Source organism: Sus scrofa, chromosome 14 (genome assembly GCF_000003025.6).
Source record: "Sus scrofa isolate TJ Tabasco breed Duroc chromosome 14, Sscrofa11.1, whole genome shotgun sequence".
NCBI classification, from domain to species: Eukaryota; Metazoa; Chordata; class Mammalia; order Artiodactyla; family Suidae; genus Sus; species Sus scrofa.
Genome location: NC_010456.5, coordinates 44,233,195 through 44,254,353, shown reverse-complemented (window position 1 = coordinate 44,254,353; position 21,159 = coordinate 44,233,195). Strand labels below are relative to the sequence as shown.

Genomic DNA, 21,159 nt, shown 5'->3' with positions numbered 1-21,159 from the left:
CCAAGAACAGAGAAGTAAGTAGTCTTGGTCTAATGCCGCCATCTGCTGGCCATATATGAGAACTGCAGCTCTGCCCCCCACCCCACCCCGGGCGCCTCGGAGTGCGGGCAACTGGCTCAGGGACCCGGTCTTTCAAGAAACATGCAATAAACAAAACCAGAGACAGACAGGAAACAAGGAAGCAGACTGGCACGCACAGTAATTTCAGATGGGCACAACTTTTAATCAAAAAATACTCTGGTTTGGGGAATAGAGCAGCAGTTCTCATGGTACATTCCTGAGATCTGGGGACCTAGAGGGAAATTAACTTGTAGGTTTCAGCTCATCCCCTAGCAAGCACACAGAGTTTTTCAGAGATGACAGAGACGAGATATCGCAAGAGACTGAATGCAGAAGTAGATACTGGAATCCAACAGACTCTGTTGTCTATTAAGCCAGACATTAAAGAAATTCACCCCCCCAAAAAAAATCATATGCAGTTTTCTCACTAAATTTGTTTTGGAAACTATTACTTTTCATAAATAATTATTTATGTTGGCATGCAATATTGTCATTTTTTTCAATGAATGAATAATACAAGTCTTTTTAAAAGCTTCAGTTTTCATTTCTAATATGGTAATGAATTGATAAACGCATCTTTCTAAAACATCTCAGTTCTAATGTCTAACAAGGGAGACTCACTCTGTGCTGATTCCTCCCTCTTAGTTTTTCTCCCTGTGAGGTCCCTGTCCTTAGCTTAGTACAGCTACCTGCCCTGGACTGTGAGCCTCACAAAAGCAGCTTCTGGCTGTGCCTTGGGCCCCCAACACAATGCTTCATGCAGAGTACAGGGATAGGAGATTTTGGTGAATGAAATGGGGAGTCAGTTGAACCTTGCAAGCGGGCAGTGCCCAGGCGGACTCAGGGATGATTGTTTATTACATGGTAAGAGTATAAAGGGGTCCAGGACCAAAATGTTTGAGAATTAAAGCGACAAACACTTTAATGGTGATCAGGGGAGACATCTCTGAGGAGGTGGCATTCAGCTGAGAGCTGAGGGTCACAGAAAAGTCAGCCACGCAAAAAGCCTAGCGACATATGTTCCAGGCAAAGGGAACAGCCAGTGCAAAGGTCCTTAGGAGAGAATGAGATGGCTGCATTAGGGGAACAGAAAGGCAGGTCCCAGAGAGGAGGGCAATGCTGGGTAAACCATTTCTACGTGGATGGAGGAAGAGAAGGAAGGAGGCAGGAGAGAGAAGCTGAGAAGAGACATGGCTTTTCTCTGCCACAGTGTCCTAGGCACAAAGTAGTGCTATTGGGAAAAAAAAAAAAAAAAAAAGAGTTCCCATCATGGCTCAGTGGTTAACAAACCCAACTAGTATCCAGAAGGATGCAGGTTTGATCCCTGGCCTTGCTCAGTGGGTTAAGGATCTGTTATTGCCGTGAGCTGTAATGTAGGTCACAGACACGTCTCCGATCCCGTGTTGTGGTGGCTGTGGTATAGGCCGGTGGCTACAGCTCTGATTGGACCCCTAGCCTGGAAACCTCCATATGCCATGGGTGCAGCTCTAAAAAGCAAAAAAAAAAAAAAAAAAAAATTAGCAAGAGTGGTGATAGTTGCACAACGATGTGAACTTACTTCATACCACTGAATTATATACTTTAAAATGGTTAAGATGGTCAGTTTGGTTCTGTGTGTTTTCGCACAATAGCAAATGAAAATAAATAACCTATTGCATTGACTATTAACACCATGGTCTTGAGAAAAGGCTGGCAGAGCCCACCCCTGTTCCTTGAAAATGCCACTGGGTCTCCACCCCCCAAATCGCACATCCCTCTGCCTCCTAAGCCACAGCCATCCTTTGGATGTGAATTGGTTTATTAATCTTAAAATTTTAAACAAAAGAAGCTACATTCATGGCTGAAAACAAAAGGGTAGGTTCACACACCATTGCTGGATCCATGTAAAAATGTTCTTTTTAATCAGTGGAACTTCTGTCCCCACACCTAGCATCCCAGGAGGCAGTGACATGGAAAGTGTCTTCTCTGGTCTAGTGAAGGAAAACAGTGGGACCCCAGATGGACTCTCAAAAGGGCTCCTGGGGTCTTTTGTTGGAATGGAACCAGCCCTCCAGCTCCATATACCAGCACAGCCCCAGGCAGGGACCACTGTGGCTGCCTCCCTTCACGCCACCTACTAAAGGATTAAGCCACCTCTTGGGACTGAGAAGCCAGCTCGGGAGGTCCTGCTCCTAACAAGCTTCAGGTTCTGTGGGGCCAGAGTGAGCACCAGCAGGCCGGGGTGAGAGGTGGAGAACAGAGTCGGCTTCCTCTGGTATTAAGTCAAAGACACACACACACACACTTGCACACTCAGTCAGAATCCTAAAACCCTCCCCCCACCATCGTCCGTCTCATCTCAAAAGTAGCCCAGCCCATTCCTTCTGCCTCCAGAAGGTTTGTTACCCACTGAGACACATTTCTCCCTCCCTGAGACCAGCCTTTCAGAAGGAAACTCCAGGCCTGCATGTCCCCCCTCACAGCCACACAGGGCCAATGCACTCCCTGTCCCAAAGTTGAGGAGGCCCTCCTGCACACTTCCAGGAACAGTCAGTGCAAGACTACCTCCACCTGGGGCGAGTGCTCATAGATCCCATTTATCTTAAGGTGGACCTGAGAGTCCTCCTTTCAAGAAATTCTAACCAAAGAAAAATGGAAAAAAAAAAAAAAAAGTTCTAACCAGTTTTCTAAAATGTGGCCAAAATTCACTGTAAGTTCCTCAGAACTCCACCTGGGCTGAAATAGCCAAACTGTCAGCCTAAGTCTCACCTCTGCCATCTCCCCCCCGCCCCCCAGATCACATCCATGGCCTGCCACTGCCCTTAGGATAAATTCCCTGGCGACATAATCTGGTACTTGTCCATTTTCTGTCGTCTTCTGCTCCACTCCCCTCCCCGCCCCATCCTCCCAGAACTCCTTCGATTCTCTCTGACCCCTGGAACTTTGTGCCCACCATTCCCTCTGCCCGGAACTCATCCCCACTGGACTCTGCCCAGCCAGCCAGGGCTTGGCTTAGATGTCTTCCTTTTCAGAAGATCTACCCTGCCTGTCCACACCCCACTCTACCCCACACCCACTCCACACACTGGCATTAAAGTTCCTGAAGGTGATAATGATGTTTAATCACCACTCATCCCCAGTGCCTAGTACTGCGCCCTGCATGCAGAGGGTGCCTATCATCCTCATCTGGCTGGGGGGGGGGGTATGTTTCCACCGCCCCCACCATCCCTGTCATGGCACCCATCCCACTGCGTCACCTGTATTTCTCCACCTCCCCCACTGAGCTAGAGAAGCACTGTGATGGGAAAGCCCGTGTGTGTGGGTCCCAGCCCCAGAGCAGTGCTGGGCACATAGTAGGTCCTCAGCAGCAGCATCTTTGTAGTTGAATAAAGAGTTCCCTGAAATGGGAAAGGCTTCCAGTGACATGGGGAAAAGCGGCCACTAGAGGGCAGCAGACACGCGCCTCCCCAGCTCAGGCTCCACCCCTTCCCGGGGCCCCGCCAGCAGCTGAGCCACTGTCAGAAGCCGCTTCCTAATGCATTCCCCCCGCCTCCCCCGCGCTTCTTCTCTCTGCATTTCAGTCCTCTGGGTCGCCCTTCAGGCCTCACTGCTAGCGCCACTAGATTAGCTCTGAGTCCTTGGCTGTCAGAGAGGCTCTCACCCCCAGAGTAGTATTCAGTGACCCAAGCAACCTTCCTGCAAGGCCTTGGGGCAGGCCTCTGAGCCCATCCCTGAGCTTCCAATTCTCTAGTCCTTGCCGTGAGTGTCCTTGCCTGACCACCAGACTGAGCCAGCAAAACCGGCCCCTCTTCCCAAGCCTTCGACGACCTGAAGCCTGGTTTCCCACCCCCCGCCAGGAACCCTGACCCTGTGGCTTCTCTCTCCTCTCTCAGCCCCAAAGACAACCAAACTTTCTTCCAGCCAAATTCTCATGACCTCAGGGCAGCTAAATTGAACAGAAGTTAGAAGAGAAAGCTGAACTATTTAGAACTAAAGTGTCAATGGGTGTTGGATTTATAACCCTCCTAACAATTCCAATCTAAAGTTTTATGCCCTAGGGCTTCCAAAACTCCAAAGTCCCCAAATCAAGGACTCTAGGTCCTGGCCTGGTGACTGACAATTCCATACACAATGGCACATCCTCTGTACATACCACATAGGCACTCTTAGGACTATAAAAGCTGCATCCACTCGTATGGACCATTGAAACTCTCAAGCTATTGTTTCAAAGACCCATAACTCAAATGTAGATTATATGGGGTCAATAGGATATGTCCAGTGGCCAAAACTTTGGAAGGCTGACAACACTTCTGACCCACCTCAGTAGACACCGCTCCTCCATTAGGCCTGAGCCATATCCCAGCCCTGGTACCTCCTTTTGAATACTGAGATCTTTCCTGACTCAGATAGCTCTTCCCAGAGCAGTCACCACATCCAACACGACTAGCTCCAGCTCTCTGTGTGTTAGCCCCGTCCCAGCCATGCCGACATCCAAGCTGTTAATAGTAACCAGGAGTGTTAGACCTGTTGTTAGTCAGAAAGAAATCCACAAGCCGTTAGTTTCTGCTGAAAGGAACAGATCAGTAGGGCAGGAGTTAGTCGGGTGAAGGAGAGGTTAATTAAGAGCAGATCAGAGCCAGGCCGGGAGCCTGGAGCCCCCACCTGGGCAGGGCTGGCTGTTAGAGGTCAGCCCCCAGGGGCAGCCAGGGCGAGGCAGGGATTAGCTGGGTGAGAGCAAGAGTTAGTGCAAAGGAGCCAAAGATTAGCCCAAAGAAACCGAGGTGCCTACTGGAGGTGAGGCATAAAATCACCCCCAGGTGTGGCCCTGGCTTAGCAGCTGGCGGGCTCTGGGGATGGCAGGCTGGGGTAAGGACAGGGGTGTGAACAGGACAGGGAGCCAGGGATGACTATCTGGCTGGTCTGAGGGGCCGCAGGACCCTGTGGACCCCTGGGGTTCATTTGTTTCTTCCCACTTCCTCCTCCTGCAAACCCTGAACTCAAGATCTGGTTTCTTTCCAGCCTTCTCAAATGTCCTGGTGTGGACCATTCTTCTCAATGACTTCTGGTGGGAAAAATGGCCCGCATCTACTTCTGGTAGATGGTGGGAAACCCGGATCTCCTGGCTCCAGGGATGGGAAAGATCTTTTGGCCATTCCTTCTCAGTGCCTTGTGATAAGGCAGAAATTCTCCTCTCACTGGCCTCTGGTGTAAGAAATGCCCCTCTTCCCATCCTTCATATATGGGAAATGCCCCCTCTGGCTGATCTCCTGTACTAAATGCTCCACTCAGTGATTCCCTATGTGGCTAAGACCTTTACAGGGCCTTCCAACATGGGGAAGTCTCCCCTGAATGACTTTGGACACGCCCCCTTTCTGATGCCCATGTGGGACGTGACCTCCATTGATTGCAGGGCACCTCTACAGGCCACTTTCCAATGGAGAAAATTCTACCCTCGCTTCTCTCCAAAGAAGGACACACAGGCGCCTTCTCTCTGCTCCCTTGGCTGGGAAAAGCCCAGTGTGCCACAAGCTAGACCTGCAGGCCCCAGAGGCTTCCCTGCTCCCGCCCACTCCCGCTGGCAACCAGACTTTTGAGCAGCAGAGAGATGCTCTGCTCGGAGACCGGCCTCCCTCCCACACCGGCAGGACCACCTCTTCCACTGGACCGCTGGTGTGATAGCTAGGGCCATCCCCTGCCTCAGAGCTGGCCCGGTGGATGCTGAACTCACAGCCAATGGGGGCAGCAAAGTGGGGTACCTGTCTACAGGGCCAGCCCCTGGACATCTGCTTGCCAAAAGGAGGGGGGACCAGCCCCCAGGGAGGCCCAGAGCTCGGCAGGGCTGGGGTTAGTAAGAAGAGAAAACAGGGTTAGTAGGGGCTGGGTTAGTAAGTCAGAGCACAGCACCAGCGGACGGGGGCACCTCAGCAGACACACACGGAGTCACTAGGAGAAAAGGAAGAACACACGCGGGTCCGTTAGTTGGTTAAGGGGTGATCGGGGTGCAGTTGAGGGCCCCCTGGGGTTAGACAGGTTAGTAAGTGAACATAAGAGCTGCCTATGGGAAGAAAGCTGAAGACGAGGAGAAAGAGTGTGGGGAAGAGACGGTTAGGGGTTCAAAGCAAGTGTCTGGCCCCAGGCAGAGGGGTCGGTGTGCAGACCACCCAGAGGGACCAGGGCCCACCAGGGCACATGATGGGTCAGGTTTTCTGTCCCTCCCACCCCACCCTCTGATACATATGCATCTATATTAAGTATCTGCCAGGTGTCAAGAGCTTTATAGTCCTGGGAATTCTTACTGCCACCTGTGAGGTGGGGAGTAGGCCTTCCATCCTACTGTTGAGGAAACTGGGGTTCAGAGAGGGGAGGTGACTTGCTCACAGTCACCCAGCAGGAAGTGGCAGAGTGGGCAAGTCCTACTCGCACGCCCCATCCTGGAATGCGGGTCTGCACAGAGATCCCAGGCCAAGGGCAGGGCCTTCCGAAGCCTCGTCTGCCCCCACATCCCAGCCCCTGAGAAGGCCCACGAGCTGCAAGGTTAGTATGGTCTGGCTGCGGGGGGTTAGTAGGGCATGCTCGGGCCTGGTTAGTGGGTTAGTCGGTTGGCAGAAGGCCAGGCACCTCATCACACGCCACAGCGTCCCGGCCGAGCCCTGGGTTAGTAGGTTAATCACACCATGCAACACTGCCCGGCTGCAGCGCCAGAGGCCTCCCGCCCCCCAATCAGCCAGGGAGCTGGGCCTGACCAGGGCAGGGGGTCTGCCTCCAAGCCCCTCAGCCCCACCAGAATCAAGACTATCCACGCAGACCCTACAAAGAAGTTGTGCTTCCCTACTTCTCTGCTGTGAGCCTCCCCCAGACACTTCAGTTCCCCTGAAAATGGACCCTGCTTGTTCTGGCGGGAACCCCCCTGCCTGGTTCTGGCCAACCCATTCCCGGAAGGCTAGATTCTGTCACACTCAGCCACACACACACACACGCACACGCACACGCACACACTGGCATCTTCCCACGAAGGATCTGATGCCCCAGAGCCACCATGCCCAGTGGACAGCTCCTCTGTCCCAGACTGCCTGGCCTCTGACTCCTCCAACTACTGGCCTCCCCTCACCCCAAGACAGCGCAGAGCTTGCCTGACCCCTGGAACCAGATTCAGATTCCCCAATCCCAGGGAAAGTAGTGCCTTTCCAGCCGATGCTACAAAGCACCTGAGTATGCCCTAGTTTTGTCACCTCCTATCACAATTGCAGTTTTCCCCCAGAAACCCTAGCCTAGACTCTCCAGAGTTCTAAATGATGCTCCATAAGGAGAGGGTTCTGTTGCCAGCAAAGTTTGGGGAAAAACACTTAATCCTCTGTCCTGGAGTATTCACAATTCCTAGCAGCATTTTTAAAGGCTCTGATAAGTCCTGCACTATAGAAACCTACTGAATTTGAACTTTTATTTTTTTAAAAGAGCAATAACATCTCCTAGAACCTACTTTGGGAGTCTGTGCTCTGTCCCCCTAGAAACTCAACTAAGCCACATCCTTCTCATCCTCCAAGGTCCTGACTGATTCAGCCTTGCTGGGAAGCCCTTCCAGCCTACCCTGAGGTCTTGCTCCCACCCACCCAAGCGCTGGGAACCTGTGCCTCAGTAGACTGCTTTCTGCCCCATCTTCCAATGGCTGTGAAACCCTGAAGGCTGGAGTCATAAGCACGTCTTCATTTACATTCCCCTCAAGTAAGCAGCTCGGGGAAGGGCTCAGAGCAGGCGCTTACTTCCAATGAGAGGAGTAGATATTAAAGGAGGCATTGGGAGTTACTGTGGAGGCCAGGCCAATGCAGCTGATTGCTCGATCTGCTTAGAGAGGAATATTAAGAACACACAAATGGAAAAACAGGCTAGGAACGCCTCTGGGCCGAAGATGCTGAGTTTACAGTCCAGAGTACCAAAAAGAGGTAAGCCCACATCTGAACTCCCCGACAGATGGGAGTGTTTACTGAAACCTACTAAGAGCCAGGCGCATGATTTCACTGACTTCTCCCTGTGCCCCCCAGGGGAGCAATCCTGTTTCAGAGTGAACATCGGACTCCCAGGGGTGAGGCGACTTGCCTAAGGCTGTGCAGCAGAGGGCGCACCCTCGGGCTCCAAAGCCCATGCCCTTCCCCAAGGCATCCCTCTCCTGGGGCTCCTCCTCGCTGCTCTGGGCGAGGGCCCGTTCATTTGCTGTCTCCCCAAGACTCCTGGGCCAGCCTAGCAGAGCCCTTCCCCTGCCTCTGCCCCTCCTTCCCCTCCCTATTAGGGGGCGGGAGTTCTGAAGGGGAGCCTTTCAGCTTTCCATGTCTGCTCTGACCACCTGCAATGGGCTGAACTGTGTCCCCCCACCGGGCTTCAAATTCATAGGCTGAAGCTGTAACCCCTAAGGTGACTGTATTTGGAGATAGGCTTTAACATAGGTCATTACAGCTAAATGAGGTCATAAGAATGAGGCCCTAACCCCACAGGACTGGTGCCCTTATAGGAAATGGAAGAGACTTCAGTCATCTATTTCTCCTCCTCCCTCCCTTATTTCTCTCTCTCTCCCTTTCTCTCTTACCCTCGCTTTCTCCTTCACCCTTGCTTTCTCCCTCTCTTTCTCTCTCTCTCTCCCTCTCTTTCTCTCTCGCCTTCTCACCCTGTGTATGCACAGAGAAAAGGCCATGTGCGAACAGAGCAAGAAGTTTCTATCTGCAAGCCAAGGAGAGAGGCCTCAGGACAAACCATCTCTAGCACCCTGATCTGGGACTTGCAGCCTCTAGAACCTGAGAAAATACATTTCTGCTGTTCTAGCCACTGAATCACAGTATTCTGTTACAGCAGCCCAGGCAGACTAATACAGGTCCCTCACCACCCTGGGAAAAGGACATCAGGCTCTTAAGTTTGCCTGAGGAAGCCTGTTGTCCTGCAAGTCCTGGGACGGGCCACCCTTGAGGGGCTGGAAGAGGCGAGAATGGGGATGGGGCACGGAAGCGAGGGTGTAGCTCTGTGACAGGGGAAGCTGCCTGCGTGTGGAGCCCGCCCTAACTGTCTCTGCTCCCCAAGGACAGGATTGTGACAAGGAGCAGGGGTCTGAGATGGAGCTGGGGTGACCTCTCAAGCCTTGAGGTGAGGCCAATTCCAGAACATTCCCTTTGGATGGCAGGACCAAGGCCCAGTGTCTGGCTCCTTCTGCAAGACCCTCCCCCAGGCAGGGTCTCTCATCTCTCAGAACTGCTCTCCTTTCAGGATCACTGCCCCTCCCAGAGCTCCACACCCCAGCAAGAGGTCCAGCCACCCCCCACCCCCAGGCCCATCCTGCCTTCTCCCTTTGACTGTCAGGTAGAAAAGAAGCACCAAAAGGCCCCATCCAAGAATCCCCCACAAAAATGAGAATCACTCACACAGCGCAAGACAGACTCCAGCCAACGGCACCCCAGGGCTGCATCGACCTGCCTCCCACTTGCAGCTCCTACCCGACTCCCATCCCACGTTCCTGCCCCTGTCCTGGCCCAGGCGGAGCTCTGCCTGATGGCTGGCAGGGCTGCAAGGAGAAACCAAGTCCACGGGGGGTCAGGAGGGGCCTCCAGGCCTGGGGAGGAGGGCCTGGCAGATGGGGCCAGAGAGAAGCAGAGGGGGCGGCCAGCTGCCAGCCCTCCTCCCACCCCTTGAGCTGTCCTCCAGAGCTGGGTCCTGTCTTTGGCTGGGCACCAACCAGGAGGGGCCTTTGTCCAGGAGATTCTCCATCCCAGGAGTCAGGAAAGGTGAGGTCTTATCCAGAAAACCACCGGCGGCTGCTCCCTGTGTCACTGTGCCCAGGGTCACCCAGGCTCTCCAGAAGACCAGACTGGGTGTCCTGGAGATGCTGCGGGGCCAAGAAGCCTGGGGGCATAGGAGATGAGGGTGAGGGCCTAGCCTCCATTCCCACTCCCTACAGCCTAAGCCCACATCTAAGGGGGGGGACCTTCAAAGACACCCCCTCCCCTGCAGCCTCCTCCCCGTGCCACCAGTACTTAGGTTGAGGTGAGGGTTTGCATGCTAATAATACACAGAGAGGACGCCCCTCCCTGACAGGGCTGCACAGGGGGTGTACAAGCAATAAAAGGAGCCCAGAGCCAGCCCCACAGGCATCAGGGGAAGGGCCCAGGTGGGCAGAAAGGGCCCTCAGCGTCTTTGGGAAGCTTGGCTTCCCTTTATGACATTCCTGGAAAGGATACCTCTGTACCACCCCCCCCCAAGGCATGCACGCACACGCGCACGCGCGCGCACACACCCCTACATCTCCCAGGATGGGGAGCTCATTCCCTCACTGAAGCTGTGATGAAGCATGTTCTTACATGAAGATCTGAGAGGGCGGGACCACACCTCGTCTTGACCTCTGGTTCCTCAGCATCATCCTGGAGAAGTCACGTGGTCCATACTTGTGCTGAATGAAGGAACATGCTGAAGTCTCCGCCATGGCCCCACCTGCGGTGGCCTTGGTTCAGTCCCATCACCTCCACCAAGACCACACACAGTAAGCCTTCCAGCCCCTGGCTCCAGCATTTGGCTGAGGCCTGGGGACCTGAGTTCAGTGAAACCCCCCTCCCCCACACCTATCCAGGCTTACCTGACAGCACCCAGCCAAAATGCTGGCAGCCCAGGCTCCTACCCTACGCAGACCCCAGAGGCCCATCCTGGAAGACAAAGGATCCAAACACAGCGCAGGAGAAAACCATACCCAGGCCCCCTCCCCACCCAGCCCAGGCCAGAACTTTCTACTAACAGGAAGGCCTGGGAGCAAGGGAGGGTGGGCCCAGGCACTCTGCCCCCACCACCCTTCCTCCTGCCCCAGAACATCCTTGGTTCCCTGTCCCCATCGATGGTAGAACGTGACCCACCCAAGAGACAGCAAGGCAAACTCAGCTGGATGACAGCTTGAACGAGAGCATCAGACAAGAGCTGGGGACCCAGAGTCCAATCCCAGCTCTGCCTCCCGTGCTGCCGTGGGAAGTCTCTCTGGGAGGCAGGGCCTTTCCAGTCCAGACTTCCACCCAAAGCGTACAGTCATAACCTGTAGCTGGAGGCAGTGGATGGGACGTAGAAGGGGCCCTTCTGCCCAACCTCAGGTATCTTCCCGCACCCGCCCTCCTCTTCCACTTTCTCTTCTGAGGCATCAGGAAAAGCTTGGGGACCCGATGGCAGGCAGTCCCCATGTCACAAGTCTGGAGAAGCCCAGAGAATGCCCACGAATCCTAACCAAAGACCATCTCCCAGGTTTTGCTTTTCGTGATGGCCATCAACTGGCAGACCTGGGCCAGGAGAGTCAGGGGCCCTCTCAGTATGTTTTCTGAGCTTGCTGCCAGTACCTCAGCTTGAGGCATGGGTCCAGGGCTAGAGATGTACTTGGACCCTCACCCTGTGAAGTATGTGCCCTGGGGCCACAGTGCTGAAGTCCCTGCTTGACTGCCAGGCAAAAGAGCCCTAGCCAAGCTGTATCAATATGATGATAGAGGATCAGAACTCAGGAGGAAAGGGCCAGCCCATCTCAAGGAGTCTTCTGACTCCACATCTACAGGTGCTCAAGGTAAGGTCATTAAACTCAGCTCAGAAGCTCCTGATGGTGGAGTTTATAGAATACTAACCTTGATGCCAAAAGGGGTAGGAAAATTATTTCTGGGGGCCCCGTAAATCAGGGACAAGCTTTGTTTGTGGCGTAGAGGTGGGAAAGTGAATGAGCTGCTGCATGGATTTCTCTTCCCCTTGAGAATTCTGGGATATTGTACTTTCCTGCACAGACCAGCAGAGGGCAGGCTGGTAGGCTATGGGCTGGTAAGTTTGAATACTTATCTGCAAGGCTCCTTTCCAGTGCAATGGTGAGCATCTCCAAGATGCCAGAAACTCCCTTCTTTCTCTTCTGTCCCAGGAACTTGCTGAACTCTGTAAATAGACCCTGCTCTGCTCAGAGAAGCATTGTTTGAACACAACGACCCTTTCCCCTGGCCCTGGGAACCCAGAATCCCTGATAGGAATAAGGCAATGGAGATTTCAAAGGAAACTAGCTCCTGCATCAAGCTGGCAGCTGTCTAGAGGGTACAAAGGACACTGAGGTCATATAAACATGGGTGAGATTATGGCCTCCAAAACCCCACATACCCAATGTGTGACTCAAAATTAATTATTCTCAAAGGCTTAGCCAGCACCTGGCACATATCAGGTGTTCCAAAAATTATTTTCCCCAGTTAATGATTTAAATTTTTAGTAAATCTTGTGTAACACTGATGCCCCAGAAATAAGGGCCATATTTATCCCACAGGATTAGATGCCCCTCTTGGGGGGGATGTATACCCCACTTAGAAAGCACCAATCAAATCTAAATCCCCTGTCTTGGTGAATGGCTGAGTAAACTGTATGACACTCATATAATGAAATCTACTCAGCAACAAGAAGGAACAAACTATCGATACATGCTATGACAAGGATGAACTTCAAAAATGTTATACGGGGTGAAAGAAGCCAGGCACTAGAGACCATATGCTGTATGATTCCATTTATGGGAAATGTCCAGGAAAGACAAACCTATACAGTCAGAAGGTAGATTAGTGGCTGCCAGGGATTAGGAGCAGGCTGAGGATTAATGGTAAGTGGAGCTAAGGGATCTTACTGGGCACTGGAAATGTTTGAAAACTGATTTGTAGTGATGGATGCAGAACACGGTAAATGGATGCAAAACCCTTGAATTGTGCACCTGAAATCGATGAGTTTATGATATGCCTCCATGAGGTTAGACAAAAAAGGGCTGAATTACTGACACGCACAATGAGGACGAACCTCAAAAACATTATGCTGAGCTACAAAAAAAGCCATGTACGACACTTTCCCTAGTAATGGAACTTTAGGAAAAACATCTAATCTGTAGGCATGGAAAGCTGGTCAGTGATTTGCTAGGGCTGGGAGGGATTGACAGGGGAACATTTTAGGGTGATGACAACATTCTAGATCTTGATTGTGGTAGTTACACAGGTGTATGTATTTATCAAAAGACATTAAAATGTGTGTTTTAAACGGGTGCATTTTATTGCATGCAAATTATTCCTCGATAGAGTTTGCTTTTCATCTTTCGTCTTTTTAGGGCCACACCCGTGGCATATGGAGATTCCCAGGCTAGGGGTTGGATTGGAGCTGTACCTGCTGGCCTATGCCACAGCCACAGCAATGCAGAATCCAAGCCGAGTCTGTGACCTACACCACAGTTCACGGCAACACCAGATCCTTAACTCACTGAGAAGGCCAGGGATCAAACCCGCATCCTTCTGGATATTAGTCAGGTTTATAAACCACTGAGCCACAACAGGAACTCCAAGTTTGCTTTTCAAAACTCAGATGTGATGACAGAGGACAAAAACCAAGAAGGATCAGATCAGAGGCCACACAGAGACCTGGAGGTGGGCTCCCAGGTCCCAACATCTCAGCTCCCGCACAGACCTCACCCAACCCCTACTTCAAGCCAAGGTCAGGGACCCCATTAGGGCAGCTTTGATTGAGGGATTGGACCCCAGGGGATCCTCAAGTTCCCTCCTACCTCTGAAATTCACAAGGTCTCTGCACATAGGGATTTCCTGTGGATCTGACGACATAGCATGAGACTGGTCTCCACCACCCCCAGGGGTACACAGAAGGAGAGGAAGGGTCACCTTGGTTGCTCCTTTGATGCCGTTAGGGTCATGGCGGCCAGGTGAACATGTCTGGAATGACATGGGTAGGCGGGAACATACCTCCAGCTGTCATTGAGAGAGAAAGAAAGGGATGCAGGATAAAGATGTAGCCATGAGCACACTGGAGAATAGATGCCAGAGTCCTGTTCTGAAATCACAGTGTCTGCCAAAACTGATCTCCTTGGATGTAGATCAGAAGCGAAACGGAAAACCAGGAGGTACCTTGGCGGGGCCAGTGCCAACCAGAACACCCAAACACCTTGGAAAGTTTATGGGCTTTACATATGGCCTCTCATCCTGCTCTACCACTTCAAGCAAATGGCTGGTCTTCTTATCCATGAAATTGGGATAACGATGGCACCCACCCCACAAGGCTGTTGTGAGGGTTACATGATATGATAACTATTAGCTATCAGCTTGCATTCTCTTGTTTTCTTTCATTATTATGACTGCCATGGCCTATACTGCTCATTAACATCACCCATGCATACTCAGTTTTTTCCCCTAAACTCTGTGCTGTTCCTGGGAATGGAAAGAACAGCTGCCAGGGAAACATGCATTTGGTTGCATTTTAGGATCCTTCTGGGTTTCTCTCCCCCCCCCCCCCCCGTGACTCTGGAATAAAATAGCTGCACAGAGAGCTGAGGCATACGAGAGATGTTGGCCTAAATTGCTTTGGATGAGTGAGTGCTGAGAGATGACGGAAGCTCCTGGGAATAACGGGATGTGCAGGGCGCCTTGCTGGAGACACGCGGAGGGGGCAAAAAAAATGAGGCTTCTGCACATGCGCAGAAAGCACCGTTTCTGGACGAATTCAAACACAACCTACACAACAGAGGAGCTTCTATACTCAAATCTCCCTCAAACGATGGAACCCCTGAGCTGTGGGGGGGTGGGGGTGGGGAGAAACACCTTTACCTGAAAAAACAATGCATTGGGCTTTTTATTCTCATTTTACAGATAAGGAAACAGGTTCCAAGTAGGGTGCCTTATCCCAGATGACCCAGCTATAAAATGGTGCAACTGGATTCTAAACAGTCTAAACAGAGTTCCCGTGGTGGCGCAGCTAAACGAATCTGACCAGGAACCATGAGGCTGAAGGTTTGATCCCTGGCCTCGCTCAGTGAGTTAAGGATCCTGCATTGCTGTGAGCTGTGGTGTAGGTCGCAGACACGGCTCGGATCCCACATTGCTGTGGCTGTGGTGTAGGCTGGCAGCTACAGCTCTGATTCGACCCCTAGCCTGGGAACCTCCATAGGCCACGGGTGTGGCCCTAAAAGAAGCAAAAAATAATAATTATAATAATAAACAGTCCTGTTGAACCCCCAAGGGACAGAAGGCTTATGCTCAAATATAGAGATGGGGATAAAGGAGAAAAGGGATGTAGAAAATGCAAACACTGAGGTCCTCAGCCTTACTGTTACTGCGAGGCAACTGGAGGTGATTGCTAGACCATCTGGGTCGGTTTATTCCAGTTGCTTCCATGGTCTTGAGGCAACTGATTAAGTTAACTTTTAGGAGAGGAAGTGGTGTAGTGTAGTAGTTACCAAGACACATTTCAGAGCCAGACTAGTTCTAGGTGCAATCCCGATTCTACAACCTACATGCTATGTGACTCTAAGCTAGTCACTTCCCTCCTCTGAGCCTCAGTTTCCCATCTGTAATGCCCAATTCCCAGCCTTATCATGAGAATATGCAACACCCGGCAAGAACCTTGGTAAAGAGTTAATAAATGGTAGCCAGAGTCAATTTTTTTGGTTTTTTTTTTTTTTTTTTTTGTCTTTTTTTGTCTTTTTTTGCTATTTCTTTGGGCCGCTCCCGCGGCATATGGAGGTTCCCAGGCTAGGGGTCGAATCAGAGCTGGAGCCACTGGCCTACGCCAGAGCCACAGCAAGGCAGGATCCGAGCCGCGTCTGCAACCTACACCACAGCTCACGGCAACGCCGGATCGTTAACCCACTGAGCAAGGGCAGGGACCGAACCTGCAACCTCATGGTCCTAGTCGGATTCGTTAACCACTGCGCCACGACGGGAACTCCCAATTACCGTTAATCAGCTGCTCCGAGGCCCTGAGGACAGGATAGTTAGTTTGGTCCCTCCTTCCCCTCCATCCCTGGCCCAGCAGACCCCAGAGGGGCCCACCAGGCACCACAGGGGAGCAAGGGACACCTGCTTCATCTGATCCCATCAGTCTGGAGAGGGAGGAGGAGACAGATGTCACGCTCAGCTGGCCTTTGCCTCTGCCCCTGAGTCTGTCTGCCTGTTGTTCCGTGGACTGCAGCTGACAGATGAGCCTCAGAGACAAGAGGAAGGATCCTTTCCAAACAAAGGGCTGGCTTTTAAGTTATTCACCAGCCCATTGAACCTGCACAATGGCCTCAATGCCCCAGAAACACCGCTGCTCAGATTGCCAGAGGTTCGCCCAGGAGAGGAGCCAATGGCCCAACACAAACAACTGAGTGTCTGTACAGGATTCAGGGGCCGTGAGAATGACCGCAGCCAGCACACAGTGGGTCTACTAAAGCAGCAAGTGTCTTTACTAAACCGCTACTGGGTGCCGAGCCCTTTACACATTCCGGGTCAGAGCCTCACAATGGCCTTTTAAAGCAGGGATTATGATTCCCACTTTACAGATGAGGAGACTGAGGCTCAGAGAAAGGAAATGCCTTCCTTCCTGAAGGTGACATGGAGCGTAGATGGGGAGGAGGATGAGCACACAGATCCTGCAACTCGGCGCCCCCTCTTTCTACCACACCACACTGCATCGAAGAGGGGTAAATTCAAAGAGCAGAATCCTGCCTTGAGCAGAAGCAGGTCCAGAGAAAGGAGCTTAAAAATAAAGATGTTAAAAACAATGCAGGACCAATTGATAAGGAACTGAGCAGAGTGTGTCCATCTACGCCATGAAACACCAACTCTCTTACGATGATTTCTGCCAAGGGCATAAAAACATGGAGAAAAGTTACTGCTGCAGTAACTTTTCTAAAGCACTAAATGTAAAGCTCAATTTCAATTAGTATTTTCAAGAATAGAAAATATACCCCAGGGAAATATGTGAAAATGGTAAATACAACAGTTGTTCTGGGGTGATGAGACTATGGAGTTTTCACCTTTTTTGTCCCCAATCTTTTCCAAATTTGCAATTATCATGCATTCTATTACATGTTTAAAAAGCACCCAAATTACATTTTTTAATGTCATTTGAATTTGTTTTGAATCTGACATAGAGAATGGTGCTTCTAAAACTCATGGTAAGAAGTTATGGTTCCTTTAGGGACCTCTGAAGATGTCACCTTCCTTCTCCCTGAAGGAATGGAGAGACAGGCTAAGACTGCAGCAAGGCGGATGTAGAGTGGATTTCAGAAACTTTCTCAATGCCAAGGGTCATTAACTAATAAAACAGATGGGCAGGAGGCACCTGCGGGATGTTACCCATAATAGTCTTTCAGCATGAAATTAATCAAACTCCGTATGAGATTAAGTTCAATGCCACCCAAAGCTGACTGCTCCAAAAGTGTCCCAGAGGAAACATTTTGGCCCAGAGAGCTACATGATTCTGGGCTGGGGTGAGGGGAGAGGTCTGGGCACCATTCCCTCAACACAGGGTCTGACCATCTGCATGATGAAGGGTTGGAGGGGGTCTGAAGAAACACTCAGAAGCCCGGCCCCACCCAGTCCTGCTGACTCATCCCCTGGCCACGTGGCCAGGACATCTGCGTATGTGAAGCCGCGCCCCTCAAGTCTGAGAACCGCTGTCCTCAGGTTTCCCAGTCTGTCAAGTGGAGTTACTCATCCCTCCCCTCCCCCACCAGCCCAGACAATCGTCAGGCTCCCAGGCGCTCCCAAATGGGACTGCCCTTCAGAGGTAAAGCACCGGAACCAGAATGAGCTCTGGGCTTCACCCACTTGGAGGCTGGTACCTAGAAAAACAAAACCGCTTCCCGCACGTCATCTCACCCATCCTTCACCGCACTGCCACCTCCCACCCCACTTCCCCCAGCAGCAGGTGGGGGCGGTTTCCCCGCCCAGCACTGCAGTGGGGTGTGTGCGCACCAGCGAACCGGCGCAGGGCAGCCACTGATCTAGAGCTTGGGAGGAGGTGAAGAATCCAGGTCTCCAGACCTTCCCCTGCAGAGTCCAAGGAGCAATTTCTCCAGCCAAGCATCCTCCGCTGAGGGAGAGGAGAAATCTGGTTCCCTCCCTCCCAAATTCCCTGCCTCTCTAGAGAGTGTATGGGAGAGCACTAGGTGGAAAGGGGTTCTGGGATCTCCCCAGACCCATTTAAGGGTGTTACATGGACTTTAGAGGTAGACATATCTGGACTCAGAATCACTGGCTATGTGACCTTGGCCGTGTACCTGACCCACTCGGAGCACAATCTCTTCATCTATAAAATGGGGTTCTTACCACCTCCTGGGATTGCTGTGATAATGCATGTGAAGCACTAAGCACGTTGCTGGCACAGAGTAAGCTCTCCATAAACCGATGTATTATTATCATTAGCGATACTATTATTCTCAGCGAAGAGGTTTTCTGATCCCTTCCATCCCTTTGGATGCTGGACATCTAGAATTTGAGTCCCAGAAGTGGAACACTGGCAGGTGCTGGTTGGGGGGGGGGGGCTTAGTAAGAAACAACGGGGGGGGGCTCAAGAGCCCTGCTCCACCATCCCATCCCCCACCTCCAGTTCTGAGACCACTGAGTGTCCCTCCAAGGCTTGGCCACTTCTGGTAGATGGAAAAGGTGCGAGGCCCCACCTGACCGTCTGGTAGCGGAGGTGGGGAAGGTCTTTGTTCCCCCTCAGATCATGACTGCAAGACCCCCATGGCACTAGACCCATTGCAAACTCCCCTATTTCTTCCCCACGCCCCACCCAGGCGGGAGTCTTGGCTGCCTTTGACAACTGCGGGCTCCAGAGGCTCTTCACCCAACAAATGAGGGGCACTTCAGGCAGCGTGTGCCACCCCTGAACCCTGCCTGGGACCCTGGGACCTACCTTCGACACCAGCTTCGGAGAATTAGGCTCTTACCAGCGTGCAGACCAGGATGCTCAGGGAGGGTGGGCTGTTAGGATAGGGCGGCGGCTTACCTCGGGTCCTGGTCCTCGGTCCTGCGGCGCCAGTGCAGAGGGCTCTTTGTGCCCGGGCTCACAGTGCAGAACTGGGGGAGCCCCTGCAAGCGCCTCCCATCGCAAACTCCTCCCCGCACTCGTCCGCAGCCTCCCTCCCTCTGGTCCCCCGAGCGCGTCGTCGTCTTTGTAGCTGCTGCAGCGCCCATGAAATTTTAATGCGGGAGCGGCTGGCAGGCGAAGGCGCCCCACCCCCGGCCCTACCCTCTGCCCTCCCCTCACCTCCCCACGTCCCTGCAATCCCCCACCCTACCCCGAGGTCGGGGCCTGGGAGGTGGAGCGCGGCCGGGTGTGGGGGGAGTGCACCTCCACCCCAGAGGCACAAAGGGGCGAGCGCGCTCTGCCTCCCACATCCCTGGCGGTGGCGCTGCCATGGCAACGCTTGCCGGGCTGGACTGGACCTCGAGAGAGCAGGGATGGAGAGGCATGCCCTGGCAGCACGAGGGCGGACCCAGGGAGCAGAAGTCTGGACCCGGGCATCGGAGAGTGAAGAGTACCAGGTGCTTAAGCAGTTCCCCTTGGGTCTATGCTTCTCAATTAACTCCGCACGCACGTGAAGTCAAGATCAGAACGCAAACCTGAGACATCGTGGGCACGTTCATGCGACTACACTACTTGGCCTACCAACTCAAGGTGTGGTCTTTTTTTTTTTTTTTTAACCGCCCTCTCCTCTGTACCTACTATTTTTTCTAGAACAGTAAGGTTAGAAAATGGTCCTACAGCAGTCATTCTAGACCAAGTCCTGCAAGTGGCATTACATCACTTGGAAACTTGTTAGGAATGCAGATATTCAGGCCTCTCCCAGAGCTAGTGGGTTGAAAACTCTGGTGTAGGGGCCCTGCTGAGATCTGTGTTTTAACAAGCCCTCCAGGGGATTCCAGTGCTTGAGAACCACTGTGCTAGACCATTCCAGTCGCCTCTACAAGCAGGCTCTTCTGGATTTAAATCTCAGCTCTGTCCATAGCTCTTAGCGATGATGCAAGCTTCACTCCCTTTCTGAGATCCAGTTTTCTAGTCTGTAAAGTAGAAATAACAACAGACTCTGTCTCATAGGGTTGTGCTGGTTAAGTGCAGGAATGGGAGGAGGGGTGCTTAGCACAGTGCCTGGCACTGTTAAGGGCTCAAATATATTTTTTAAAGTTTTACTGAAGTATAGTTAATTTACAAGGTGGTGATAATTTCTGCTGTACAACAAAGTGACCCAGTCATACATATACATATATCCATTCTCTCTCAGAATCTTTTCCCACACAGATTATCACAGAATACTGGGTAGAGAAGGGCTCAAAACACATTTTTATTCCTATGACCCACCTCCTTTCATTTTCACACCCCTGTGTATATCATTTAACATCTCTATTAGTCAGAAAAGGACAGTAAAGCTCAGAGAGGCAACAAGAGCTGCCCAGGTGCCTGGTAAGGGAACCAGGTGGGATCTGAACCCACCATTTCAGGTTCCAAGTGCACTAACCCTTCTTTATACTACACAGCTCTTGCTAGGACCCCTGGCCTTGATCTTCAGAAAATCCACACCCAATTCAACAAACCTATAGCACATCTCCAGTATGCATAGCCCAAGGCTGTGGCAGGAACAGTGGGTCACAAGGAGGTCCCAGAGATTACCTCCACCCCAGCATAGCTGGCAGTCCTGCCAGAGAAGTAAGACCCACATGGAACAGTTAGAGAAAAGGCAAGATAGGGTCCAGTCACAGCACTGTCCAGAGTCCACAGCCAAACTGTTGGCATTACAGATCTATGCTTTCCCCTTGCACCATCAGACCACAAGCAAAAGAGGAAATGGGGTTCAGCCTGACACGTCCTAAATGAACACAGGGGATGCAGAGGGATCACTCCTGTTTTTTCTTCTTCTTCTTCTTTGACCACCCAGCAGTATATGGCATTCCCAGGCCAGGGATGAGATCTGAGCCACAGTTGCAATCTACACCAAAGCTGCAGCAATGCTGGATCTTTAACCCACTAAGCCCAGCTGGGAATCAAACCTGCAGCCCAGCGTTCCAGAGATACTGCCAATCCCGTTGCACCACAGCAGGAGTGGCACTCCTGTCTTTTTTACGTATTGCCAAGCCACCTCTTTCAGAATCTGTTCCCAAATTCTCCTGAAGATCAGCCCATCATTTCCAATACCTGTTTGGGAAAAAAATCAAGGCACTTGCCACTCCCAAATTTTCAATGCTTCTCCTGTTTGCTAGGGTTTCTCAAACAATGAACAATAATGAGCCCATGATCCTGTCTCCAAGCATCTTTGGTTCTAGGGATATATCTTCAAGGAGAGCAGCAGAAGGA

The 21,159-nt window shown here is 51.9% G+C and overlaps 1 long non-coding RNA gene across 3 annotated transcripts; it reads right to left on the bottom strand.

Annotated features, from left to right (window-relative positions):
- On the bottom strand, positions 203–20,791 carry LOC102160252. 3 transcript variants are annotated; one of them, XR_001300895.2, is made up of 6 exons: positions 19,109–20,791; positions 18,817–18,991; positions 13,707–13,793; positions 10,643–11,952; positions 10,371–10,459; positions 203–9,915 (listed from the first exon to the last, which is right to left on the bottom strand). It is a non-coding gene; the product is annotated as an uncharacterized LOC102160252 (long non-coding RNA). The 3 variants fall into 3 exon arrangements; XR_002338431.1 differs by lacking the exon at positions 19,109–20,791 and having other exon boundaries at positions 10,371–10,500; positions 18,817–19,053; XR_307478.3 differs by lacking the exon at positions 19,109–20,791 and having other exon boundaries at positions 18,817–19,050.